The sequence below is a fragment of the Cavia porcellus genome, unplaced genomic scaffold (genome assembly GCF_034190915.1).
Source record: "Cavia porcellus strain 051 isolate PalLab524CR breed Dunkin Hartley unplaced genomic scaffold, mCavPor4.1 scaffold_10, whole genome shotgun sequence".
Classification (NCBI taxonomy): Eukaryota; Metazoa; Chordata; class Mammalia; order Rodentia; family Caviidae; genus Cavia; species Cavia porcellus.
The window spans coordinates 8,213,928-8,241,343 of record NW_026947493.1 but is presented as its reverse complement, the minus strand read 5'-3'; the positions used below and the strand labels follow the sequence as shown (position 1 = coordinate 8,241,343).

At 37.4% G+C, this 27,416-nt stretch overlaps 1 protein-coding gene across 8 annotated transcripts in view; it reads right to left on the bottom strand.

Annotated features, from left to right (window-relative positions):
* Positions 1-2,288: 2,288 nt before the first annotated feature.
* The window catches only part of Oxnad1 (oxidoreductase NAD binding domain containing 1), a 75,320-nt gene continuing 50,192 nt past the window's right edge, over positions 2,289-27,416 (bottom strand). For all 8 annotated transcript variants that reach the window (XM_063256978.1, XM_063256977.1, XM_063256974.1 and 5 more), the window contains one exon: positions 2,289-2,740. The gene's annotated coding sequence lies outside the window, so the exon portion shown is untranslated. The remainder of the gene's footprint in view (positions 2,741-27,416) is intronic.

Genomic DNA, 27,416 nt, shown 5'->3' with positions numbered 1-27,416 from the left:
TATGAAGATTTGTGGAAAGAAAACAAAGCTCCAATGGGAATCTGCAGAAGAAGCTAAGCATGCTGGGTTTTCTCACCACCTGTAGAAAAAGGATAGGAAGTGGAATTAATCAAGTAGGTAAGGGCACAGGCTGGTGGAGACAGATACCTTTCAGAACAAAAGCTCCACATGAGTTGCTAAGCAGGTTTCCAAGCTTTTATTTATGAGGCAAGTCTTTCCTATTATTAAACCTGTTTGTAATATATATATGTAACATTCAGTCATTCTCCCTTGACATACTTACCCCACCCAAGCCTGTTTGTTACTTGTTTTTTCTGTTTTTCAGCAGAGGGGACTGACCCAGGGAGCACTGAGCTCTAGCTCTAGCCCTTTTTAGTTTTTGAGACAGAGTCTTATTGAGTTGCCCAGGCTGACCTTGAACATGGAATGCTCCTACACCAGCCTCCTTGACTAGCTGGGATTAGACTTACGTGCCACCATGTCTGGCCCTATATTCAAAATTACATTTTCCACAATTATACTGTCATTAATAAAAAATTATTGGCACGAAGCTTAAAGGATCACTACTTTGTAAAAACATGTTACAAAAAAAAAAAAAAAAAATATCCCAGGCTGCAGGGCCTTGTATCACTCAGCTTTGGGTACATTTTTTAATAATTAAGCAGCATTTATGTTGGCTGTATTTGCTGTGGGGGAAAAATTAAGGTTATTACAGCTAACTCAAATTCCTTAAGGAGTTTTCCCTAGTGTTAAGCTAACAAAGAATTCTGGAATGTCTTGGTTTTTTCCCTTGCTTCTCTACATCCCTCCTAATTCTGGCAAATCATCAGTCTACAGTGGAGGTTCTCAAAGTGGCTACACCTAGAATCATTGGAGATGGTTTAAAAAATGATGATTCCCAGGACCTAAACCCAGAGACTGTAAGCAAATGGTCTGGGCAGTGGCCTGGCCATCAGGATTTTTTTAAGTGCTCCCTGGAGTGGAGTACTGAAAGGTACAACTCTGGTTGAGAACCACCAGCCAACAGGATCTCTATGAATGGAATCACAGTTGTTTGTGAAATGAAATACTTTTTCAGAATGGCAAACCACAAAGGCTGTAAAACTCAGTCCCTATATCCCATATCGACATTTCAAGTGTGTGTGTCAGGGTCTTGACTGTAATCTTATTTTTTGTGACTGCCTTTAATTAGGCCCCAGTAACCAGTAAAAGCTGCAGACTTGTTCCCTTGGCTGGAGAGGGTTTGTGCACATGGGCGGGGGCGGGGGGGTTTGCACTTTGAGAGGCTGTTACTGTCACAGTGGTCTCTAATGAGAAGTTGGGGTGATAGGTGACTGAAGTGTGACATTCTTAGGAAGCTAAAGTTGAATTCTGATTCTTTTACTACACAAATGTTTGCAAGACCCACCCTTCACCTGCAGAGAGGTTCAGAAGAGAGCAGAGGGCTTGGGTAGGGTTTGCATCACTCACAGGGCACTAAAGGGAGTAAAAAGAATTCTTACCAACTATGTTTAAAGAAATGCAGGTGTACTGCTTCATGCACACATCACACAAGGGCAGAGTGTCTGCACGCCAGAGGATTCGCATGCTAATGAAGTGGTGAGACTGTTTCATGTTGGGCTTGTATAGTGGAAAAGCCAAACTGGGCTTTCGAAGCAGAGCTGGGTAAGATGGTGGCTACACAGTGTACACTCAAAACCTCAGGCTAATTTCTTCAATCTCAAGTGTAAAGAGGGGCCAAAGGCAATCACCTTATCAAATTTTTGTAAGCATAGATGTGTGTGAAGCACTTGGTCTGTGATAGCAGCTGATCATAATGGTGACAGGTAATAAATATGGCAGAGGCTGGCAGTGTTCACCGAGTATCCATAGGCTGTCATACTTCCTACCCCTCTTGCACTTTGGGACCATAACCCTGCATTCTGGGATGGAAACCACTTCTGGGCTTTACCTTGAAAAACACCTGTCCCTGCTTTTCATTTCCAATACTCCTGCTCCAACTATGGTCCACCATGGTTCAAGAAGAGCCATGACAAGGGTGTTAAAGTAACAGTTGCCTTGCTAAGCCACAGCGATGCTGAAGTTTATGCTACTAAAACAGTATATTTCATCTTAAGTAACAGAAATACTGTTGGTCATACTAAGTCCTTATTTATTTGATAGTGGTTCTAAGTAACAAAAAAGGGAACAGAAGTTGAATCCTTGTCTGACTTTTTCGAAACTCAAACTGACAAACTTCATTAGTTGCTGAGAGCAGCTTCAAAAAACATTAGCAGGAAGCATTCTGATTCATTTTCTACAAAGCACATTTTATTAGTACTGTAAAATTAATCACGGTCAATCTATACCACCGAATGACTTTCAGGAATAGTCCTGTGGTGGCAGTACTTATTATAGGAATACACTGACCCCAAACTCATCACTCACCCAACACATTTTGGTTGAAATCATACCCAATGTGGGCAAGATACTGCTGAGAGCTGCATCACCTGGGCTCTGTCCTCCCAGGCTCATAGCTGTCTGGGATTAAAGATGAAGTCTTAAGAGGGTTGGCAAGAGGAGGTGGGGTACACAGGGATCTCAGGGCCACTCCTGGTTGCTGCAACAGCTCCTGTTTCCAACAAGAAGTGCTAGGAAGTTGACTGCATGAGTAGTGCAGGTTGGGCCCAGGTGATTAGCACGCTGTCTGCTTCATGACCCACTAAGGTGACTGATGCAGCTTCCCCGAAGCCTGGGTTTCCTGTAGAGTTTGGAACAAGGAAGTATGTAGATGTTAGATCTAAGGACAAGAGAGTAAAGCACAGTAGTGTTCACCACAGGTTTCTGTTGATAGCAATTATTTCTGTGGCCAGACTAAGAAAACTAACATGGCTGCAGAACCTAATTCTCAGAACCTAGTGGCTGCTAATTTCCCCAGGCCTGCCAGTGTGGCAGGGCATTCCCTCCAGCAGAGGCAGCCAGCCTGCATGACAGACATGAGCACAAGAAGTCAAGTTACTACTTACTGCTACAGATGTAGATTTTAATTCCTACACCACTGTACTGTGCTATGCTAGGAAGGCAGGAGGGCCCTGTGAACTGAGATAAGAATTCTGCTCTGATGGTAAATGCAATGAAAACAACTACTCAATTTTAAGCAGGCAAGTGACATCAGGTCCTGAATTTTTTTTTTTTTAAAGAATCCAAAGGCTACTGCATGAAGAATAATGTCCAGGGGGGCAGAGAGGCAAGTTAAGAGGACAGTGCTTTATTCCAGGCAGGGAATGCTGGTGGCTAATAGCAGAGAGAGGACAGATCTGAGTTATTTAGTAGCAAAGGCCAGCTGGGTTTTGTGATGAGTTGGAAGATATTGAAGCTAACCAGCTGCCAGAACCAGCTGAGTCCTCATTAAAGGTATTTTCTCAGAGTAACAAACAGTGCAATGATACTATTATTTGGAACTTTTCTAGAACCTCTGGGAAGGATTCGTAGATTTATTGATGAACCAGTTCAACATTGGCAAACAGTGTCACTAAACCTGAAGTCTTGATACCTTTCTTAAGACTCAATTACTATATCTTTGGGAAGTAGAAAGCTGTAGGGGAATTTTTCTGAGCTTTCAGTGATACAAACAGCTCACTTCAACACCCGTGGTCTAGGGGCAGAGCCTGAGTTCTGCCCAGAAACAATTTCTAAACACAAAGCTGCACCCTCAGGTATGCAGTGGGGTGGGGGTGGGGGCAACAGTGAACCACTTGACTGTCAACTGTGGGACCTGTGTAGTCCCAGGAATGCAGTAAAGAGATAATGCATCCAGAGATAGCCCTTAATTCCATGTTGGCTGACTGGTGAAATTAAAGTTTGTTATCCTTTAACCAGTATGGTAAAACTTACACTTCTCCATTTAAGTATGTTGCTCACTAGTCATTAAGTTCAGGGTCAATATGGATTTTCCTGTTCCCTTTAAGTAATATGGTAAAAAAAAATACATTTATCATAATGAGCAATAAAACACTTCTAGAATGGGTGTGTTCATGGACCTTCAGTCCTGGGTACTTCCAATCTTGTTGATTCTTTATTGAAAAGAACAAGAAAATCATCTTAAAAAATCAGCAAACTGACACATTTCCGGATTCATAAAATGCCTAATTTAATAACTGTCTAAAACTCTTCCTTGTTATGAAGCCAGTGAACTCTCATTTCAATACTTGTCTCAATCAAGCCTACTTTAAGCCCCAATATAAATGCTATCAATTCTATTTCTTTTTATGGTGATTCTACTGTTTTTCCTGGGCTGTGACCTCTGAATTTAATCAGTAGTATACTCTAAAAGTCCTCTACATCAAACCAAACTTTTCCCTTGTCTTCAATCCAAGACAATTTCTTTTTACTATCAACACTAAACATAAGAAACAGTTACTGCAACAATTACTCAAATGTTTAAAGATAGCTAGACACCTCCCAATAGAATAGTCACCCCAAATCCCCCTGATCTGTAAGGTCCATTTTTCCACCAACAAATTGCGAAGTGATAAAGCTGAAGAGAACTTAAAATGCACAGCCCTATACCCTTGACAGGTGAGGAAAGCAGCTTACAAAGAGAGGTGGTATAAATCACACAGGTAATTGTATGAAATGGAAATGACCTAGATCTCTGATGCTGGATACCACGTTTTTTTCACCACTTCACATAGCCATGTTTTGTTTCTTCTCTCACGGCTCCTAGAGATAGGCCTAGCTCCAATTAAAAACAAAACAAAACAAAAACTGAAATGCTCTAAAGGTTACTTTTGTTAACTGAGTTAAAAATAAAATAGAAGGCCCACCTCTAATAGTGCGTAGGATTTTTGGAAGAAGTCTGGGACTGAAAGTCTTCTAACAGGAGAGAAAGAGGACTAAAGTTCTATAAGCCCAGGCTAGACATCCAACCACTCTGTCTCATGTTTCTTAGTGGCAAAATGGGAAAGAACTGTTCACTCCTGCCTACCAGAGATACATATTATGGGGCAATGTAATGAATAAAACAAAGCACTTGTCAATTTCAAATACTATGGTAGTATTCAATTGATGATAGAGCTTCAACCAAAATGCAGACCAAAATAGTAACCCCAGAGTTCCTATTTCCTCATCATCTTACCACTATTACTTTGTGCTTAAATAATTTGGAAATGAAAAAAAAAGTAGTAAAGAATATACAGAATATACTAAAAAGCAAAAGTAAGAGAAGATGGCCACAAAAAGTACACAATACTGACCATCCCTCCTATAAGGAAGAACCAAGGCAACAAGTGTGTAGTTCCTTACTGGGGTGAGTGACAGAACACAGAAATCTGGAGATAAATAGAAACCGTATAAAATCCAGAGACCTGGGTCAAGGACACAGTAAGAGAAAAATATACCAACACCTGCAGCCTGGATTCCACACTCTGGAGAGGAAGTTTCAGTTCTGCGGAGTTAGAGAGTCCAAGCAAACTCTTTAAATGCAGACACTGACAGTTCTAGCTCTTGGAAAGTTCTACAATCCTTATAAGTTTACAGCCTAGCTAGATAATTTTCAGTCGGACTTTAGAAAGGGAATTCACATCATCTTCCAATGAACTCCCAGGGTGCTATAACCAGGAACCACCTTGAGAAGGAACTTGTATTACTGACTGGACCTGGATCAAGACTAAGGGGTCAGAAACCCTGCTTATTCCCATCTCTGGCTCCCCACAGATGTTCCACGGTTAGTAGTGGTCTCAGGAAGTAAACTGGCTCCACAGAGTGACCAACGTAAGTATTGTGTTGGAGACAACTATAACAGAGCAGATAGAATCTGCTGTCCTCTGACTAGGGGCATTGCCAGTTTTGTGTGGTTCCACACTGGTGCCAGGATTAAAGGCAGTTCCCTAGGTAGTTCCTACCCGCAAGGTGCCTATCACAAGAAGAATAGTAATTATATGGTTTCATTGACTCAGCAGTCTTTTTTAAATTTTTTTTTCCCCTCAGAACTGGGGATTGAACCTAGGGTCTTCACAATGAGATAGGACAGTGAGTCCTTTTTTATTAGACAAAAAATCCCCACCCCCAAAACACTAGGCTTGAACTTGTGATTCTCCTGTTTCAGTCTCAAGAATGTGGGGAATAGAGGGGTGGCACCATAATGCCTGGCTGTTTTGACAGCTTTGTACAACTCTGTGGTCTAGCGGTCTCCTTCCCCTGGGTACATCTTACGAAAGGTCCACAGAGAAACTGACCAGTTCCAGCACTGTTCTGATCTCCCTGGCTCCCATAAGTACCTCAGCTAGAAGGAATTTGCTTGGCTCCAGAAGCAACCCATTTCTAGCCCTCCCACGCCCGCACTGCCAGCGGGCAGTACAACAAAGAATCAGGGGGCAAAGGCTCTCTGGGGCCATGGCTCTGTTCAGAGGCACACGTAGAGGAAATGAAATTCCTCTCCTGGGCAGCATACCCACGGCGGCAAAAGAGAGAAATACAAGTCCTGCTACCACTGCACATACACAGGTCCCCACCATCATCCCCAGATGCAAAATTACAGAACTTTCCAACAGCTAGGATATCTTGTCTGATCACATAACGCTGACAAAACTGGGTGTGAGTGCCACACAGAGGGTGGTGTGATTCCTGTCTCTGCCCTTCCCCATGAAATATCTGGTTCTTCACCTGCACCTAGTGAGGAGACAAGTGCTTCAATTCCTCACTACCACTAGTACAGCCAGGGCCTGAGACCCTTATCAGTAACAGAGCCAACATCAACGGTGAGGAAGTCCCCATCACTCAATAGGGGTTAACATTCCCATTACAGGGACACACTGTTGTCATGCCACACCTACCTGAACTGCTAGATTGTCCCATTCTTGCATGATATCTGGACACAGTGGATCTCTGATACAGTACACACCATATTCAAACTCACTAATCACAAAGAAACTTTAGAGATTATGCTATTGTGCCAAGCTGGAAATAAACTCAACATTGCATAACCCATACCTCTATACATATCTTCAGGAGAAAGCTGTTTACTAAGAAGGTCATCCCATAAAAGTAAAAATAGCCATTCTATCAGATGTACAAATCTCAACACAGGGACATAAACATGGAAAACAAGATAAAGCACCTCCTAAAGACCACAAATCTCTATAAGAGATTCTCAAGATATTAAAATGGATAAAATGTCTGATAACTCGAATGATTTAAGGAAGCTGGATGCAATTCAAGAAAATATGGATAAATGGTTAAATTAGTAAAAACAATTCAGAATATGAATGGAAAATTCAGCAAAGTGAACATTTTGAAAAATAACAAAACAGAAATCTTGAAAATGAAACACAAAACAAGTCAAATAAAAAAACTAGTTGAAAGCTTCAACAATAAAGACAGATCTTTTGCAATATAACATTCAGACAGGAAAAAAGGAAATATAAGGAGATCATTCAGCATGCATGGTACACCATTAAACAATCAAACATCTGCATCACTGACATACCCTAAAGGAAAGAAATAAAGGTTAAAGCATAGGAAATCTATTCAATGAAATAGTAAAAAACTTTCCTAGCTTAGGAAAGCCATGGATTTACACTATTCCGCCTTGTTGTACAAGGAGGCTTATAAAATACCCAATAGACATGACCAGAAAATATTTTCACCATGACATTTTATAGTGAAGTTGTCAAAAGTATAAAACAAGAATTTTAAATCTTTTAAAGTGCCAAGTATTTAAAGGGAACCCCCATTACATAACAGCAGGTTTTTCAGTAGAAACCCTAGAGACCAGAAGAACATAGGATGACATATTTCAGTTACTTAAAGAAAATTACTGCCAATCAAGATTACCACTTGGCTATCCTTCAGTAATTGAGCAATAAAGACACTGCAAGATAAGCAGAAACTGAGAGAATTCATGACCATCAACAGCAGCCTTATGAAACATGCTTAAGGGATACCTATATCTAGAAGTGAAAGAAAACTACCATTATGATAGCATGTAAAAGTGTAAAATCTTGCTAGATGCACCAAAAAAACAGAAAAGAATCAAACATTACTAATGTAGTAAACCATCAAATAAAGATGAACAGATATTCCAAGCAACTGAAGAAAGTCAACAAAATGATAAGCATAAGTCTGTCTTTCAATAACTCTAAATGTAAATGGCCAATTAAAGGATACAGCTGACAGACTGGATTAAAAAACAAACTGAACAATATGCTCTATGCAAAAAAAAAAATTAACTAGCAAAGATACCCATATACAATCTGAAAATGAAAAGATGGAAAGTAATATTCCAAGTAATATTTCTAAAACAAGCAGGGTAGCTATATTTGTATCTTGACAAGATAGACTTCAAGACAAAAACAGAAGAAACAAAGGTCATTATATATTGATCAAGGGATCCTTTCATCAAGAAGATATAGCAATTATAAATCTATATACACATAATTTTGGAGCACCCCATTTTATAAAACAAACACTGTGAGACCTAGAGGGAGAGACAAGCTCCCACACATCAGTATCTCACTTGTACCAATGGATATATCATGCAGAACCCCCCCCCCCAAATCAGCAAAGAAACATTAACTAAATAGACTTCACATATACATTCCAATAGTTGTAAGACACAAATTCTTTTTCCATGCATGTGGAATGTCTCTAGAATAGACCATATATTAGCTCACAAAATGAGTGTTAACAATTTTTTTAAAAAATAAAGTCATTTCTTGTATCTTTATCTGATAACAGTGGGATAAAACTAGATGTCAATAATGAGAAACTTTAGAAATTAAACATAGGAAGAATGAATAATACATTTGCATCAATAGTGGGTCATACCGGGAAATTTAAAAATTCCCTGAAACAAATAAAAATAGAAACACCATATATCAAAACCTAAGAGATGGCAGCAACGGCAGCACTAAGAGGAAAATTTACACCAATAAATGTCAACATTTACAAAGAACCTCAAACAACCTAATAATGCATCTGAAGGACTTAGAAAGCAAGAACAAATCGAACCCAAAAAATAGCTGGAAAGCAAAGATCCAAGAAGAAATAAAATCCAGAACAACAGAATCTACGAAACAAAGAGTTGGTTCTTTGAAAAGATAAACTAACAACACTTTAGGTAGCTAGGCAGCTCAGTAGGTAGGAAAAGAGGGAGGGAACAAGAAGCACGCACGCCCCCCTGCAAGTTGACACCACACACAGGCTGCTGTGGGGACAGCCAGATGCCAGCCTTTTCCCATGAGTAGGTGCCATTCTTGGACGTAAGGGGAAGAGAACAAGAAGTCAACAGGAAGCAAGCCCTCTCTGTATGTTGGCAGGATGTGTGGGCCATGAGGGCAGAGCCAGAAACTAGATTTTTCCTGTGAGTAGGCACCATTCTCCTACTACGGAGGAAGAGAACAAGAAGTTGACAAGAAACAAGCCCTCCTTGTGAGCTGGCACCATGTGCAGGCCACTGCAGGGAGACGCCAGCTTGTTCCCATGAGTAAGCACCATTCTTGGGCTGCGGGGGTGGGGTGGGGTGGTGGGGAAAGAACAACAAGTTAACAAGAAGCACACCCTTCCCGCTAGTTGGCGCAACATGCAAACCACTGGAGGAAGAACAAAATGCCAGCCTCTTCCAACGCATAGCTTGGGAGACAAGAAGAGCCAACCTCCCCCACTCCCCTATAAGTAGCTGGCTGATATGGAGAAACACAGGCTGTGATGATGGCTATTGAGGTAAAATAAAATTTAATGGTTGTAGTGTTTAGTGTTTCACTGGCTTTCAAGGTCTAAAGGTGATAGTCTGATTATCTACTCAGAGGATAACAATATTCAATGCAGCATCTATGGGGAATCACTTTCTGAAGGTGGTAGCCACTTGTTTTTTTGTTGTTGTTGTCTTTTTTCCTTTTTATCGGTACCAGGGATCGAACTCACAGCTGCACATTTGCAAGGCAGGCATGTATGCCGCTGAGCTAAACCCCCAGCCCCTCTATTACCTTGTTTTGAAGTCCTGTATCATTTTTATTGTTTTGTTTGGTTAGATTTTATTCTGTTTTGTCTTGTTTGGTTTTAATTATATCTGATGGTATCTTAGTTACTTTTTACTCATTGCTGAGACAAAATACCTGATGACCAAAATTGGGAAAGGAAAGGTTTGTTTCTTACAGTTTTTGGAGGTTTCAGTCCATACTAAGTTGGCTCCAAGGCAGGGTGGCATGGCTGGGCAGCAGTTCATGGTGGCTGCAAACAGCAAGGCAGAAACCTGCAAAAGAACCATACACGCCTTCTTCCTGCCATTACATCCTGGCTCTACCCCGATGTGGGTGTAGCACTGACTCCATCAATCCAAGCACTAGACAATGAAATGCACAAATGCACAATGCAAACGCATGAGGCCTGGGGGCCACAGACATAAACCATTACAGATGGTATGGGCAGCTACTTCAAAGGTAGCAAGATATGGTAGCCATTTTGGATTTACTACTATCTTGAAGTCCTGTATTGCATTCATTGTTTTGTCTTTATTGGCTCTAGTCTGTTTTGTTTCGATTTTTACTATGTCTGTATGGGCAGCTATTTTGAAGACAACAAGAAGCATTGTGGTAACCACTGTTGATTTCCTATTATCTTGTTTTGAAGTCCTGTATCATACTATCTTGTTTTGATTGGCTTTATTGTGTTTTATTTTGCTTGGTTTATTCTCTTTAAAATAAAAAAGATAATTTTTTTTAAAAAGGAAGGATAAAGAGGGAGAGAATCCAAATTTTATAAATTAGTTGAAAAGACATTACAACTAAAGCCATAGAAATAACAAAAGATCATTAGGGATTATCCTGAAAAACTACAGGTTAACAAACAGGAAAATATAGAAAAAAACACACAAATTCTGGATACTAAATTTCTTAAAAATAGAATGAATTAAAAAAACTGAATAGACCAGTAACAGGCAGTAAGATTGAATTAGTAATAAAGACTCTCAGCAAAGAAAATTTCAGAACCAGATGGCTTTACAGCTGAAGTTTATCAAACTTTCATAAGAACTACTACCAATCCTTTTCATACTATTCTATAAAATTGAAAAGAAGGAAAATTCTCCAAAATTATTATGAAGCCAACATTACCATTACCAAAACCTGAAAAGACCAATAAAAAACAATAAAACAATGTACCAGTATCCCTGAAGAACACAAATACCAAAATCCATCAAAATATTAGTAAACTGAATTCAAATACACATCAAAAAGATCATACACCATGACTAAGTTGGGTTTTTTCCCTAAGGTTGGAAGAATATATGCAAATCAATACACACAATACCCTACACAGAAACAGAATCAGGCATAAAATCACAGTCTTCTCAATAATTGCAGAAAAAGCATTTGATGAAATTCAACATTCCTTCATAATAAAAACTTTGCTCAAGTTAGGTAGAAAGGATCATATATCAACATAATAAAGGCTATATATGACAAACCCATAGCTAACACTGTAATGAATGTGAGAAAAACAAAGCATTTCCACTAAACAGAAGCAATACAATGGTGCTCACTCATACTGCTCTTAACATATTACCAGACATTTTAGACAGAGAAAATAGGTAACAGAAATAAAAGACATGCAAATATGAAAAAGGAAGTCAAACTATTCCTATTTACAAGTAAGATCTTCTACATAAAAAAATCTAGACTCCATCAATGATCATTCAAACTGATAAATTCAGTAAAGTAGGAAATATAATCAACATACAAAACTCAGTGTCTTTTCTATACACCAATAATTTGTTGAGAATGAAATCATAAAAGCAATCCCATTTGCAAAACACATAAACACAACACCTAAGGAGGGATAAACTAAGGACACTGAAGACCTCTACAATAAAAACTAATTACAAAACAGTGATAAGAAAGAAATGTGGGACAACATTAGAAAAGTGGGAAGATATCCCATGTTCACAGATTGGAAGAATACTGTTAAAATGTCCATATTGCCCAAAGCAATTTATAGAATCAGTGCAACTCCCATCAAAATACCAGTAACATTCTTCATAATGCTAGAGAAGACAATCATAAATTTCATATGGAAGCACAAAAGAGCTGAAATACCCAGAGCAATTTTGAGCCAAAACACCATACCTGAAAGTATCACAAAACTGATTTAAAGATATACTACAGAGCAACAGTAACTGTAATAGCATGGCATTGGTGTGAAAACAGATACACAGACCACTGCAACAGATTAATCCAGAAATAAACCGACACGTGTATAGCCAACTGATTCTTAACAAAGGTGCCAAAAATGTACAACTGAGAAATGACAGCCTCTTCTACAAGTAGTGCTGGGAAAAACTGAATACATCCACATTCAGACACTTGAGAAATGACCTCTATCTCTTGCCCTGTACAAAAATCAACTCAGAACGTATTTCAAGACCTGATATTTGGAAAGTACTATAGAAAAACCCAGAGTAAACACTTCAGAATATTGGCGCAGGTAATCATTTTCTGGCTTGGACACCAAAATCACAGGAGACAAAAACTGACAAATGGGATTATATCAAGTAAAAGGCTTCTTCAGAGCAAAAGAGTGAAGAGATAGCCTACAGAATGAGAGAAAATGTTAGGTGGCTACTCATGTGACAGAGAATCAAAATGCAGAATATAGAGAATGCAAAAAACAGTATCTTGAAAACCAAATAATTGGGCCCGTGCAGCCTCGTGCTTCCTGTGCAACTCCGGCTGACAATGAGGAACATCATGCTGCCTTGGGACCTTGGCCAGAGCCACAGCGCTCCTACTGCATGATTCCCGCTGGCCAGGGAACATGTGCTGCCCTCAGACCTTGGCCAGCACAGCCATGCACTTCCTGTGTGACTCCAGCTGACACTGAGGAACACCAGCCACCCTGGGACCTTGACCTGTGCTGCCCTGCACTTCCGCACCACTCCTGCTGGCCCTGGGGAATATGTGCTGCCCTCGGACCTTGGCTCACACAGCTGCTCACTTACTGCGTGCCTCCTACGGACACTGAGGAATGACATGCCACCCTGGAACCTTGACCTGTGCCCAGCAGATGCCCGGACCCAGGATATCTGCTGGCCCTCGAGGACACTCCCCACTTCCTGGACTTAATACTGTTGTTGATCTTTAGCTCCCACCTTTTCTCCAAGAACCTTGAAATACAGCGAATTAACTGTGCTAGCTTAAAGGGAGATTCAGTAACTGCCTCACCCAAACAGATCTCAGCAGGCTCCAGTCAGTGTGGTGAGTATGCCGCTAAAATAGAGGTGTACAGTGGGTAAATAGGGCCAGTTATGACACAATAGGGACACATTAAGGCCTCAGCTGACACAAACACTATAGACAGGAAGATTTGGTGACCTGGAATAACCCAAAGATAAAGTAATAGCAGGAACTAAAAGGTGACCTACATCAATACTACTAGGCTTGTCAGCCCAGGAAGAATATGGACTCACTAAACAGGCCCTGCAGTGGGAATTCAGGTGACTGGCCCACCTTGTTCATGGTGGGACCCAGCAACTGGACAAACATCAGCCCTACAGTAGGACTCCAAGATATACACTACCAACAGTTGACACTAGTGGGATTGGATGACCAAATAATAACCTGAAAGGGGAAATGGCAAAACAAAAAAGCAAAATTCAATCTCAAACATCTAGTCCACCAGGAGCAAGTACAGGAGACTATATAAATAGAGGACTTCAAAAGTAACACACCGGAAATCTCTGAAAAGATAGTGAGTGAAATAAAAAAAAAAAAAAAACTCCGTGAGGCTATAGAGGAGATCAAATTAGAAGTACTCACCCATGTAAAGACAGAAATAACAACCTTAGTAAAGGAGTTGTTGAATGCAGCTAAAATAAAAATAGAGAAAAAAGTACAGGAGCATGGGAAACTGACTGAGACTTTGAATGAACAATATAGAAAAACAAGCAGCATTCATGAAACAAATGCAAAGAGACATCCAAGAAACAAAAAATTCTATTCAAAGTTGGCAAAACCGTTTAAATGAAGCTGAGGATAGGATTTCAGACCTTGAGGACAGGACCACAATCAGTGATCATGAAAGGATAGAACTTTTAAAAATGACAAAGAAGCATGAAATGATAATTCAACATCTTCAAGATAACACAAAGAGAAACAAAGTTAAGACTAACAGGCATCAATGAAGATGCAGGAGTCAACACGAATGACAGTAGGTAAACTGTTCACAGAAGTAAAAGCAGAAAATCTTCTAAACATAGGGAAAGAATCTGATATACAGATAAGTGAGGCATACAGAATGCCAAACAGTCACAACCAACATAAATCTATACCCAGACATATAATAATTAAGATCTCAAACATACAGCATAAAAACAATACTAAAAGCTGTTGGAGAAAAGACACACCTCACCTATCAAGAATCACAACAGAGTTTTCAGCACAAACCCTCAAGTTAAGACAAGCTTGGAGTGAGGTATTTCAAGCCATGAAAGAAAACAGCTTTCAACTCTGACTGATATACCAAGAAAAACTTTCATTCAAATTTAGTGGAGAAGGTTCCCAGCTGTGCTTGCGGGACTGTGGAGTTCTAAGCAAGCAGGCGGACACAATCAGTTCCAGAGGTCCAGCGGCCTGGTGTAAGTGTCCCACACACTTTCCCCTGAGTCCAGCTTGTTTGGGACTCTTGCTCGGCCCCGGCCAGGAAACCTCACGGCTTCTGGGTGCATTGGAGCAGCTCGGCGGGTCCGGGGTGCTGGCATCAGCCTCCCCTCTCCAGGCTGTGCTTGGCAGACTATGGAGTGCTAAGCAAGCAGGTGGGCACCATTGGTTCCAGAGGCTGGGCTTGAGCCTGCCTGCTCCACTCCCAGTGACCATCTATCAATCCAGGGAACTGGGTGCCAAAGTCCCAGGAGCTGAGGGCATGGAAGAGGTTTTCCAACAGACCCTGAGGAAGCTTTAGAATAACACTCGAAAGCACTTGAAACATAGAAATATAGGAAAATGACAAAATGGAAGACCAAATTACAATCTCAAACCTCCAGCCCATCCAAAGAAACCTCAGGAGCGATGTACATAGAAGAAAATATAAGTCATACACCTCAAATACTGGACATAATAGCAACTGAAATAAACAAGCAACTCTGGGAAGCTTTAAAGGAATTCAAACGAGAAGTAATCTCCCAGATAAAAGAAGAAATGATAAAAGAAATGAAAGAGATCCTGAATATATCTAAAGAAGACACAATTTAAAAATTGGAGGAACTAAACAAAAAGACAGAATCCCTAGATGAGCAATATAAGAAAGAAACAATACATAAAGCAGATGCACAGAGATATACAGGAAATCAAAAATACCACTGAAAGCTGTAAAAACCGCCTCAATGAAAGTGAAGATAGAATTTCAGACTTGAAGACAAGATTGCAGCTAGTGAACAGGAAAGATCTTTTAAAAATAATAAGGAATCAGAAAATAATAACAACTGCAAGATGATGCAAAAAAAAAAAAAACCAACATAAGATTGATAGGGATTAATGAAAAAGAAGAGGATGACATTTAGGACGTCAGGAGGATATTTAGAGAAGTAATAGCTGAAAATTTTCCAAACATGAGATAGGAAACCAACATCAGGATCAGAAGCATATACAACTCCAAATAGTCATAACCAAAATAAAACTACACCCAGACATATAATAATCACCATCCTAGAAATCCAACATAAGAATAGAATATTAAAAGCTGTCAGAGAGAAAAGACAGTGACCTATAAAGGAAAACCTATCAGAATCACAGCAGACTTCTCAGCACAAACAATAAAGTCAAGAAGAGCATGGAGTGAAGTATTCCAGATTCTAAAGGAAAATGATTTCCAACCTAGCCTGATGTACCCTGGAAAATTGTCCTTCAAAATTAATAGAGAAATAAGATACTTCCATGACAAAGAACAGCTGAAGAACTTCATGATCACCAAGCCAACCCTGCAAAAAATATTGAAAAACAGTTTAGATACACTTAGGAAAAAACCACTAAGCAAAGCAGACCATTAAACAGAACAGAAAGATAAAAGATGCAACAGCAGAAAGATAACAAGTCAACAATAAACCAACATATAACAGTTATAATCATTAATGTAAATGGTCTCAATGCACCAATTAAAAGAAACACACAGGCAGAATGGATCAAGAAACAAAATCTAACCATATGCTGTCTATAAGAAACCTAACCCAAAAGGATACTCACAGACTGAAAGTCAAAGGATGGAAAACAATACTTCACACAACAGGAATGCAAAAAAACGCAGGAGCAGCCATTCTGTTTGCAGACAATGTGAGCTTTAAACCAATAATGATCAGAAGAGATAAAGAAGGTCACTACATACTTGTTAGGGGAAAACTTGAAGAGGAAGAGATAACTATCTTAAATATATATCTTAAATATACATATACATAACATAAGATAGTTATATAAATATAACTATCTTAAATATATATAAGATAGATATATATCTTAAATATAAGATAACTATCTTAAATATACACCCAGTTATATTAAAAAAATTAACAGAAAAGAAAAATCAAATTATCAGTAACAAAATTGTAACAGCAGACCTTAACACACCATTGATACCAATGGACAGATCAACCAGACAGAAAATTAGCAAAGAAATAACAGAACTGAATCACATCCATGAACAAATGGACTTGATAGACATATACAGTGTTCCATCCAACAACATCAGAATACACATTCTTCTCAGCAGTACATGGGTTATTCTCTAAAACAGACCATATATTAGCTCACAAACATATTTAAATAAATGCAAAAGAGTTGAAATTACCCCTTGCATGTTATCGGACCATAGCGCTTTGAAATTAGAAATACTGCAAGAATCCCACAAACACATTGAAACTGAATAACATACTGCTGAGTAATCAGTGGGTCACAGGGGAAATTAAAGAAGAAATTAAACAATACCTATAAGCAAATCAAAGTACAAATACAACTCACCAGCATCTGTGGGATGCAATGAAAGCTGTCCTCAGAGGAAAATTTATTGCATTGAGTTCCCACATCAGGAAAACAGAAGGAATACAAATAAATAAACAGAACAGAAAGATAAAAGATGCAACAGCAGAAAGATAACAAGTAATGATTAACGCCAAAAGCCAAAAGTAAGAATCACATGATCATTTCTATAGTAATGATAACAAGTAATGATTAAAGATAACAAGTTTGATGTTACACCTCAAACATTTAGAAAAAGAAGAGCAAGTCAAGCCCAAAGCAAAGAAGAGAGGAAATTATAAAAATCAGAGCAGAAATCAATGCAATAGAGACTAAGAAAACAATCCAAAGAATCAGTGAATCAAAGAGTTGGTTCTTTGAAAGAATAAGTAAAATTGATAAGTCCCTAGCCAACCTTATTTAAAAGGGGGAAGAAAAAGCTCAAATTCATGCAATAAGCAATGAAAAAGGCGAAATCACTACAGACTCTATAGAAATACAAAATATCATCAACACCTATTTCAAAAACCTCTACTCTCAAAGGTTTGATAACACAGAAGAAATAGACAGATTCCTAGAAACATATGAAGTACCAAAGCTACGTCAAGAGGATGTAAAACTGCCAAATAGCCCAATTTCCATTAATGAAATAGAAAATGTAATTAAGTCCTTACCTACAAAGAAGAGCCCAGGCCCAGACGGATTCACTGCAGAATTTTACAAGAAATATAAAGGATTCACTGCAGATTTCTACAAGAAATATAATGAAGACCTAATGCCGACACTGCTCAAACTCTTCAATGAAATTGAAAGGGAAGCAATCCTTCCTAAGTCATTCCTGGAAGCAAATATTACTCTAGTACCAAAACCGGAGAAAGACCCCACTAAAAAAGAGAACTGTAGACCAGTCTCCCTAAAGAACACAGATGCAAAAATCCTCAATAAAATCTTGGCAAATACGATGCAGCAAATGATCAAGAAGATTATACACCATGACCAAGTGGGATTCATCCAAGGCATGCAGGGATGGTTCAACATATGTAGATCAATAAATGTAATCCATCATATCAATAAAGCCAAAAGTAAGAATCACATGATCATTTCTATAGATGGAAAAAAAAGCTTTTGTTAAGGTCCAACATTCATTCATAAGAACTTTACAGAAAATTGGAATAGATGGTCTTTACCTCAATATAATAAAGGCCATCTATGACAAACCAACGGCCAATATCATACTAAATGGCCAAAAATTTGAAGGCCTTTACTTTAAAATCAGGCACAAAACAAGGATGTCCTTTATCACCACTCTATTTAATATAGTACTGGAAATACTAGCCTGAGCAATTAGACAAGAGAAAGAAATAAAAGGGGTAAAGATAGGGAAAGAAGAAGTTAAATTATCATTGTTTGCAGATGACATGATACTCTATATAGAAGACTCCCTAAATTCAATTGAAAGACTCTTAAGATATAATAAATTCAGTAATGTAGATGGATACAAAATCAATTCTCAATTCCTATACACTAACAACACAATCACAGAGAGAGAAATAAGAGAAACCATACCCTTCACATTAGCAACCAAAAAAAATGAAACATTTTTTGTCTTTTTCATTTTTTTCGGTACTGGGGATCAAATTCATGACCGCCTGCCTGCAAGGCAGGTGCGTATGCCACTGAGCTAAACCCCCAGTCCGCAAAAAATGAAATATTTAGGAGTTACTCTCACGAAAGAAGTGAAAGACCTATACAGGGAAAATTACAATACACTGAAAAAAGAAACTGAAGATCATCTCAGAAAATGGAAAGACATCCCTTGCTCGTGGATAGGAAGAATAAATATTGTGAAAATGGCCATTCTCCCAAAACTCTTATACAGATTCAATGCAATCCCGATAAAAATACCATCAACATACCTCATAGATCTCGAGAAATCACTCCAAAAATTCATCTGGAGCAAGAAAAGACCTAGAATAGTAAAGACAATTCTAAGCAGCAAAGGCAAGGCTGGAGGCATCACAATCCCTGACCTGAAGTTATACAACAAAGTAACCATAGTAAAATCAACATGGTACTGGAATCAAAACAGAGCCAAAGATAAATGGAATAGATTAGAAGATACAACCACAACTACAAACACGCTCAACCACCTTATCTTTGATAAAGGAGCCAAACAGGTTCAATGGAAGAATGACAGTCACTTTAATAAATGGTGTTGGAAAAACTGGCTCTCCATATGCCGAAAACTAAAACTAGACCCATGTCTATCACCATGTACTAAATTAAAATCTAAATGGATTAAAGATCTGAATGTTAAAACAGAAACACTAAATCTACTGGAAGACAAATTGGGTAGAAGCCTTGAAGACATAGGAGTAGGTAGAGAATTCATGAACTCAAGCCACACAGGAAATACTTCCCAGAATCAATAACTAGGATCAACTCTTAATAAAAAGTTTCTGCATGTCAAAAGAAATCTCCAGCATAGTGAAAAGAAAACCCACAAACTGGAAAAAATCTTGGTGAACTCTCTCTCAGACAAAGGACTTCTGTCTAAAACATATAAAGAATTAAAAAAAATCAGACCCCCAAAATTCAAAGATCCAATATAAAAATGGGCATCTGAGATGAATACGCACTTCTCAGATGAGGAACACAAGTGGCAAATAAATACATTAGAGAAATACAAATTAAAACCACTCTGAGATTCCATCTCACTCCTGAAAAATTGGCCAGGATCAAGAAAACCATCAACAACAAACGCTGGAGAGGCTGTGGGGAAAAAGGAACTCTCCTACACTGTTGGTGGGAGTGTAGACTGGTGCAACCATTGTGGAGGTCAGTATGGAGACTTCTCAAAAAGCTGGGATTGGAAGAACTGAATTCCCAGAAGAACTGAAAGCATCATACCACAGTGATACATTTTCACCCATGTTTATAGCAGTACAATTTGTAACTGCCAGATCTTGGAAACAACCTAAGTGTCCATCAACTGACGAATGGATAAAAAAGTTGTGGTGGTATGTTTTATACAATGGAGTACTACTCAGCTATAAAGAAGGATCACAATGAGATATTTATAAATAAATGGAAGCAGCTTGAGACCATACTCATAAGTGAAATAAACTCACATGTATGAATACCGAATAGTTTCCCTATTGTAAGAAATGATTCAAATATATAAAAGTATGTGGTAATCATGACTCCCCATTATGTGGCTTTGAAGCCTCATAAAGTTTTCACTCATTAATTGGAATGGTTTTACTCTGGGATGTTTGATATTATTGCCTGTGATGATATGAACAGCTATTTTGAAGAAAACAAGACATCATAATAGCTAGTGCTGATTTAATACCATCTTGTTTTGAAGTCCCATCAAACTGTTATTCTTCTGTCTCCATTGGTTTTACCATGTTGTATCTTACTGGATTTTATTATATGTGATAGTATGAACAAAAAATTTTATAGGCAAAGAGATAATATAGAAACCACTGTTCGTTTTCCATTAGCTGGTTCTAGATACCCTGTAATACTTTCATCCTCTTGAATGGTTTCACACTGCCTTGATATGTTTGATGCTATAGTATACGAAGTTATACTCAAATATTTCAAGGAAAGAGACACTATGGTAACTACTATTAAGTCGGGTTATCTTGTGGTGAAGCACTAGGTTGCTGAAATTGTTATGTTATGACCTGTATTGTTATGTTGTTATGTCCTCTTTTATCTCAGTCTCTCCCTTTTTAAAATTTATTTTTAATATTTTATCATTTTTTTAATTAAGGGAAAAAATAAAAAAAATTAGCAGGATATATTATAGTGACTTTTTGATTTCCTATTAACTTGATTTGAAGCCCTGCATTGCTCCCACCATCTTGTTTTTACTGATTTTACTCTATTCTGTTTTGTTTGATAGTATCAAATTTGAGGGTATAGGCAACTACTTTGAAGGCAGTAAGATTCATATGACACCCATTCTGGTTTGACTATTATCTTCTTTTGAAGTCCTGTAATGTCTCCAATGTTTAGATTTTATTGGTCTTGTTCTGTACAGTTTTATTCAATTTTATTATATCTAATGATATAGGCAATTCTTTTTAAGGTAGCAAGAGGCATTATGGTAACCATTGTTGATTACCTTGTATTCTGTTTTTACGTCATTTACTATGTCCATCCTTTGTTTTGACTGACTGCTTTGTTTTGTCATATTTGGTTTTATTCTCTTCCAAAAAAAAATAATAAGAACTATGGGAGTAATAAAATCCAAAATGTGTAAATGTTGTTGCAAAAAAGAGAGGAAAAAAAAAGTGCTCTAAAGGATACAACTGCAAGTGTGTTTAGGTGTGTTAAGATAGATGACCATATTACCAAGTTTTTGTTGGATCATTGAACACAACTGTCTGCAGGCTCACTGTTTGAATGTCCACTTTGTATGCTTTAATCCTGTAATTTGAACAACTATTTCTAAGATGACAATATGTAATCTATTAACTAGTGATTTCTCACTGTTTTTTTTTTTTTTTTGAATTCTGTATTACTTGTACTCTTATACTGTTTTGTTTTGGTTTTTTTTTTTCTCCTTTAAAGAAAAATTTTAAAACAAATTAATGGAGAAATAAGATACTTCCATGACAAAGAACAATTGAAGAAATTAACATCCACCAACTCAATCCTAGAAAGATTACTGAAAGACATACTACACAGAGATAAAAATGACCACAATCTCCAAACAACAACAGAAAGAAACCATCAGGTAGGACAAGCAATTAAACAAAGAGTAAAAACAGAAAGCAAACAACTAGAACATAACATGGCAAAGTCCAGCCAATACATATCAGTGATATCCAAAAATATAAATGGCCTCAATTCACCTATCAAAAGAAGTAGGTTGACAAAATGGATCAATAAACGTGATCCCACAATATGCAGCATACTAGAAACACATCTGACCCAAAAGGAAACTCAAGATTAAAAGTTAAAGGATGGAAACCAGGAACCCAGAAAAAAGCAGGGGTAACTATTCTATTTGCAGACAATGTAAACTTCAAACCTAAAATGATTAAAAGAGATAAAGAAGGTCACTATGTACTCATTAGTAGAAAAATTCAAGAGGAAGAACAATTATAAATATACATGCACCAAATACAGGAGCACCCAACTATATAAAACAGGTACTAATGGACATGAAAAACCAAATACACAAGAACACAATTATAACAGGAGACCTTAACAGCCCACTGTCACAAAGAGATAGATCAACTAGACAAAAAGCAAAGAAATAATCGAACTGAATCATACCTGCAAGCCATTGGACTTATTAGATGTTTACAGAATGTTCCACCCAAGCACATCAGAATACACATTCTTCTCAGCTGCGCATGGGACATTCTTCAAAATAGACCATATATTATCCCATAAAATATTCTTAAGTAACTGCAAAGGTATTGAACTTATCCCATGTGTAATATCTGACCATAGCACACTGAAATTGGAAATTAATGGCAAAAGAAATTGTGATACCTGCATAAATACATGGAAATTAAGTAACAATCTTTTGAACAACAAGTGGGCTACAGATGAAATTAAAGAAGAAATAAAGCAATAACTACAGTTCAATGAAAATGCAGAAACAACATACTATAATCTGTGGAATGCAATGAAAGCAATCTTAAGAGGGAAATATATAGCAATAAATTGTCATATCAAGAAAACAGAACAAGCACAAATAAACAACGTACTGCTTCATCTCAAGCTTCTAGAAAAAGAAGAGCAAGTTAAACCCAAAGCTCATAGAAGAGAGGAAATTGTAAAGAGGAGAGCAGAAAGCAATGCAATTGAAACTAAAAAAAACAAAAAAACAAAGAATGAATGAATCAAAAAGCTGGTTTTTTGAGAATAAACAAAAATGATAAACTTCTAGCTAACCTTATAAAGAAAAATAAAGAAAATTCCAAATTCATGCAATAAGGACTGAAAAGGGGAAAATTACTACAGATCCCATGGAAATTCAAAAGATCATGAATATCTACTTTGAAAATCATTACTCATATAGAGTAAAAAACACAGAAGAAATGGACAGATTTCTAGAAACATATGAACTACCAAAGCTCAATCAAGAAGATATAGCAATTTTGAATAACCCAGTATCAGCTATTGAAATTGAAAATGTAATTAAAAACTTAACCAACAAAGAAAAGTCCGGTCCTGAGGGATTCACAGCTGAATTCTACAAGAAATTTAGAGAAGATTTGATGCCAATACTCCTTAAACTATTCAATCAAGTTGAAAAGGAAGCAATCCTCCCTAAATCTTTCCTGGAGGCAAGTACTACTCTAATAGCAAAACAAGAGAAAGACCCAACCAAAAAGGAGAACTATAAGCCAATCTTACTAATGAACACTGATTCAAAGATTCTCAATAAAATACTGGCAAATAGAATGCAGCAAATCATCAAGAAGATTATACATCACGATCATATGGAATTCGTCCCAGGAATGCAGGGATGGTTTAGCATACGCAAATCAATAAATGTAATACACCACATCAACAGAGCCAAAAACAAAAACCACGTGGTCATCTCAATAAATGCAGAAAAAGCTTTTGATAAAATCCAATACATGTTCATGATAAAAAAAAAAGCCCTTCAGAAACTCGGAATACATGGTGTATACCTCAATCTTATAAAGGCCATCTATGACAAACCAACAGCCAACATGATACTATATGGACAAAAACTGAAAGCTTTCTCTTTAGTATTAGGAACAAGACAAGGACGTCCACTATCACCACTCCTATTTAACACAGTTCTGGAAACACTAGCCAGGGCAATTAGACGAGAGAGAGAAATAAAAGGAATAAAGATAGGAAAGAAAGAAGTTAAATTATCACTATTTGTAGATGACTTGATACTCTATATAGAAGACCCAAAACACTCCATTAAAAGACTACTAGAGGTAATAAATTCAGCAATGTAGCTGAATACAAAATCAGTGCTCAAAAATCAATAGCATTCCTGTACACAAACAAAAAACTCACTGAGAGAGAAATTATGGAAATATCACCCTTCATAATAACATCTAAAAAAATGAAATACTTAGGAATCAACCTAAGAATGTAAAAGATCTATATGCTGAAAATTATGCCTCACTAAAAAAGGAAATTAAAGAGGATATTAAAAAATGGAAGGATATTCCTTGTTCTTGGCTAGGAAGAACTAACATTGTGAAAATGGCCGTACTCCCAAAACTGTTACACAGATTTAACGCAACCCCAATCAAAATACCATTAACATACCTTGCAGATCTAAAGAAAACACTCCTAAAATTCATTTGGAAACAGAAGAAACCTAGAATAACAAAGGCAATTATGGGCAATAAAGGCAAGGCATGAGGCTTCTCAACTCCTGACTTGAAACTATACCACAAAGCCATAGTGATAAAATCATCAAGGTGCTGGCAAATAAACAAACCTGAGGATCAACAGAACAGATTAGAAGATGCAAGCACAGCAACAAAGACACTCAGCCACCTGGTATTTGACAAAGGGGCTAAACATGTTCACTGGAAGAATGATAGCCTCTTTAATAAATAATGTTGGAAAAACTGGCTCTCCACATGCCGAAGACTGAAACTAAATCCATGACTATCACCATGCACTAAACTAAAGTCTAAAGGATCAAAGACCTAAATATTAAAACAGAAAACAAATCTACTGGAAGACAAGGTAGGGGGAAGTCTTGGAGACATAGCGGTAGGCAGAGAATTCATGAACAAAATGCACACTGCACAGGAAACACTTCAAAGAATCAACAACTGGGATCTCATATTATTGAAAAGCTTCTGCACTTCAAAAGAAATCACCAACAGAGTGAAAAGAAAATCCAGAGAATGGGAAATAATTTTAGCCAGCAACCCCTCAGACAAAGGACTTATATCCAGAACATATAAAGAATTGAAAAACATCAAGCCCCCAAATTCAAAGATGCTCTCCAAAAATGGGCATCTAAGATGGGCATCTAACACACAGTTCTCAGATGAAGATATACAAATGGCAAATAAATACATGGAGTGTTCACCATCACTCATCATTCAAGAAATGCAAATTAAAACAGCATTTAGATTTCATCTCACTCCAGAAAGAATAGCTGCCATCAAGAAATCAACTGATAACAAATGTTGGTGAGGCTGTGGGGGGAAAAAGGAACACTGCTCCACTGTTGTTGGAAATGTAGACTGGTGCAACCACTATGGAAATTAGTATGGAGAATTCTCAGAAGACTAGGATTGGAAGTTCTAGTCAATCCAGCTATTCCCCTTCTGGGTACTTTTTCCAGAAAAACTGAAAAGGTCATATCACAGTAATAAATATGCACCCATGTTCATAGCAGTACAATTTATAATAGCTAAATCTTGGAAACAACCAAGATGCCCATCAACCGCAGACTGGATGAAAAAGATGAAGTATTTCTTTTTTTTTTTTTTTTTAATTTTAAGGAGAAAAAGAAAAAAAAAACAGAAGGGTATAAGTTATACAGAGTTTCAGAAAAAATAAACAGTAGGAAATCACTAGTTAATAGATTACATATTGTCATCTTAGAAATCATTGTTCAGGGGCTGGGGATTTAGCTCAAGAGCATAAGCACCTGCCTTGCAAGCAGACGGTCATGAGTTTGATCCCCAGTATCGGTTAAAAAAAAATCCTAAAGGAAAAATTATATTTTAGGGACTGGGGATTTAGCTCAGTGGCATAAGCGCCTGCCTTGCAAGCAGACAGTCGTGAGGTCAATTCCCGGTACCTATAAAAAGGAAAAAGACCAAAAAAAGAAAAAAGAAAAAAGAAATCGTTCAAGTTACAAAATTAAAGCATATAAAGTGGACTTTCAAACAGGGAGACTGCAAACAGTTCTGTTCAATGATCTAACAAAACTCAGTAATATGGTTATCTATCTTACACACTTAAATATACATGCAGTTATACCCTTTAGAGCACTTTCTTTTCCTCTCATTTGTACAATGATAATTACACATTTTGGGTTTTATTACTCCCACAGTTCTTAATACTTTTTTTTGAAGAGAGTAAAACCAAATGTGAGATAGCAGAACAGAGTCAGTCAAATCAAAAGGAGGGACATAATACATAATGTAAAAACAGAATACAAGGTGATCAACAATGGTTACCATACTGCCTCTTGCTATCTTAAAAAGAATTGCCTATATCATCAGTTATAATAAAATTGAATAAAACAGTAAAGAACAAAACCAATAAAACCAAAACACTGGAGACATTACAGGACTTCATAAGAAGATAAGAGTTAACCAGAATGGGTGTCATAATGAATCTTATTGTCTTCACAGTTGTTGCCTATACTTTCGAACTTGGTACTATCAAGCAAAACAGAATAGAGGAAAATCAGTCAAAACAAGATGATGAGAGCAATACAGGGTTTCAAATCAAGTTAATAGGAAATTAAAGTGGGTTACTATAATATATCCTGCTATTTTTTATTTTTCCCTTAATTAAAAAGATATAAAAGTAAGTAATAAAAAAAGGAGATTGAGATAAAAGAGGGCGTAACAACAAAACAGCACAGGTCAAAACATGACCATTTAAGCAAAACAGTGTTTCACCACAAGATATCCCAACATAGAAGTAGTTACCATAGTGTCTCTTTCCTTGAAATATTTGAGTATAACTTCGTATACTATGGCATCAAACCTATCAAGACAATGTAAAACCATTCAAGAGAATGACAGTATTACAGGGTATTTAGAATCAACTAACAGAAAATGAACAATGGTTTCTGTACTCTCCTTGTCTATAAAAGTTTTTGTTTATATTATCACATATAATAAAATCCAGTAAGACACAACATGTTAAGACCATTGGAGACAGAAGAACAAAAGCTTGATGAGACTTCAAAACAAGATGATATTAAATCTGCACTAGCTATTATGATGTCTTGTTTTCTCCAAAATAGCTGTTCCTACCATCTAGCCTTCTCTGCCTCATTTCTGTTGAGCTCTTTTTCTGTCATCAGTTGTCAGTTTGTCTTCTTCATTTCGCTTTCTGCTCCATTCATTTTGGCCTCTCTGCCACTGTTTCTGGAATTTTGGTATTTTTATTTTTTAGAATATCCTGCAGTATTCTCTGTAGAGTTGAATTGGTGGTTGCAAAGTCCCCTAGTTCCTCTTTATCCTGGAAGTACCTTGTTTTTCCATCAATTTCTAGGGACAGTTGTGTAGGATATATCTATCTTGGCTGAAGGTTATTATCTTTCAAAGCTTCAATTATTTCCCTCCATGCTCTTCGTGATTTGATGGTTTGTGCTAAGAAGTCTGCTGTAATTCTGATGGGTGTTCCTTTATAAGTGATCTGTTTCTTGTCTCTGACAGCCTTTTCTGTTCTTATATTGGATTTCTGGAATTTTGATTATTATATGCCTGGGTG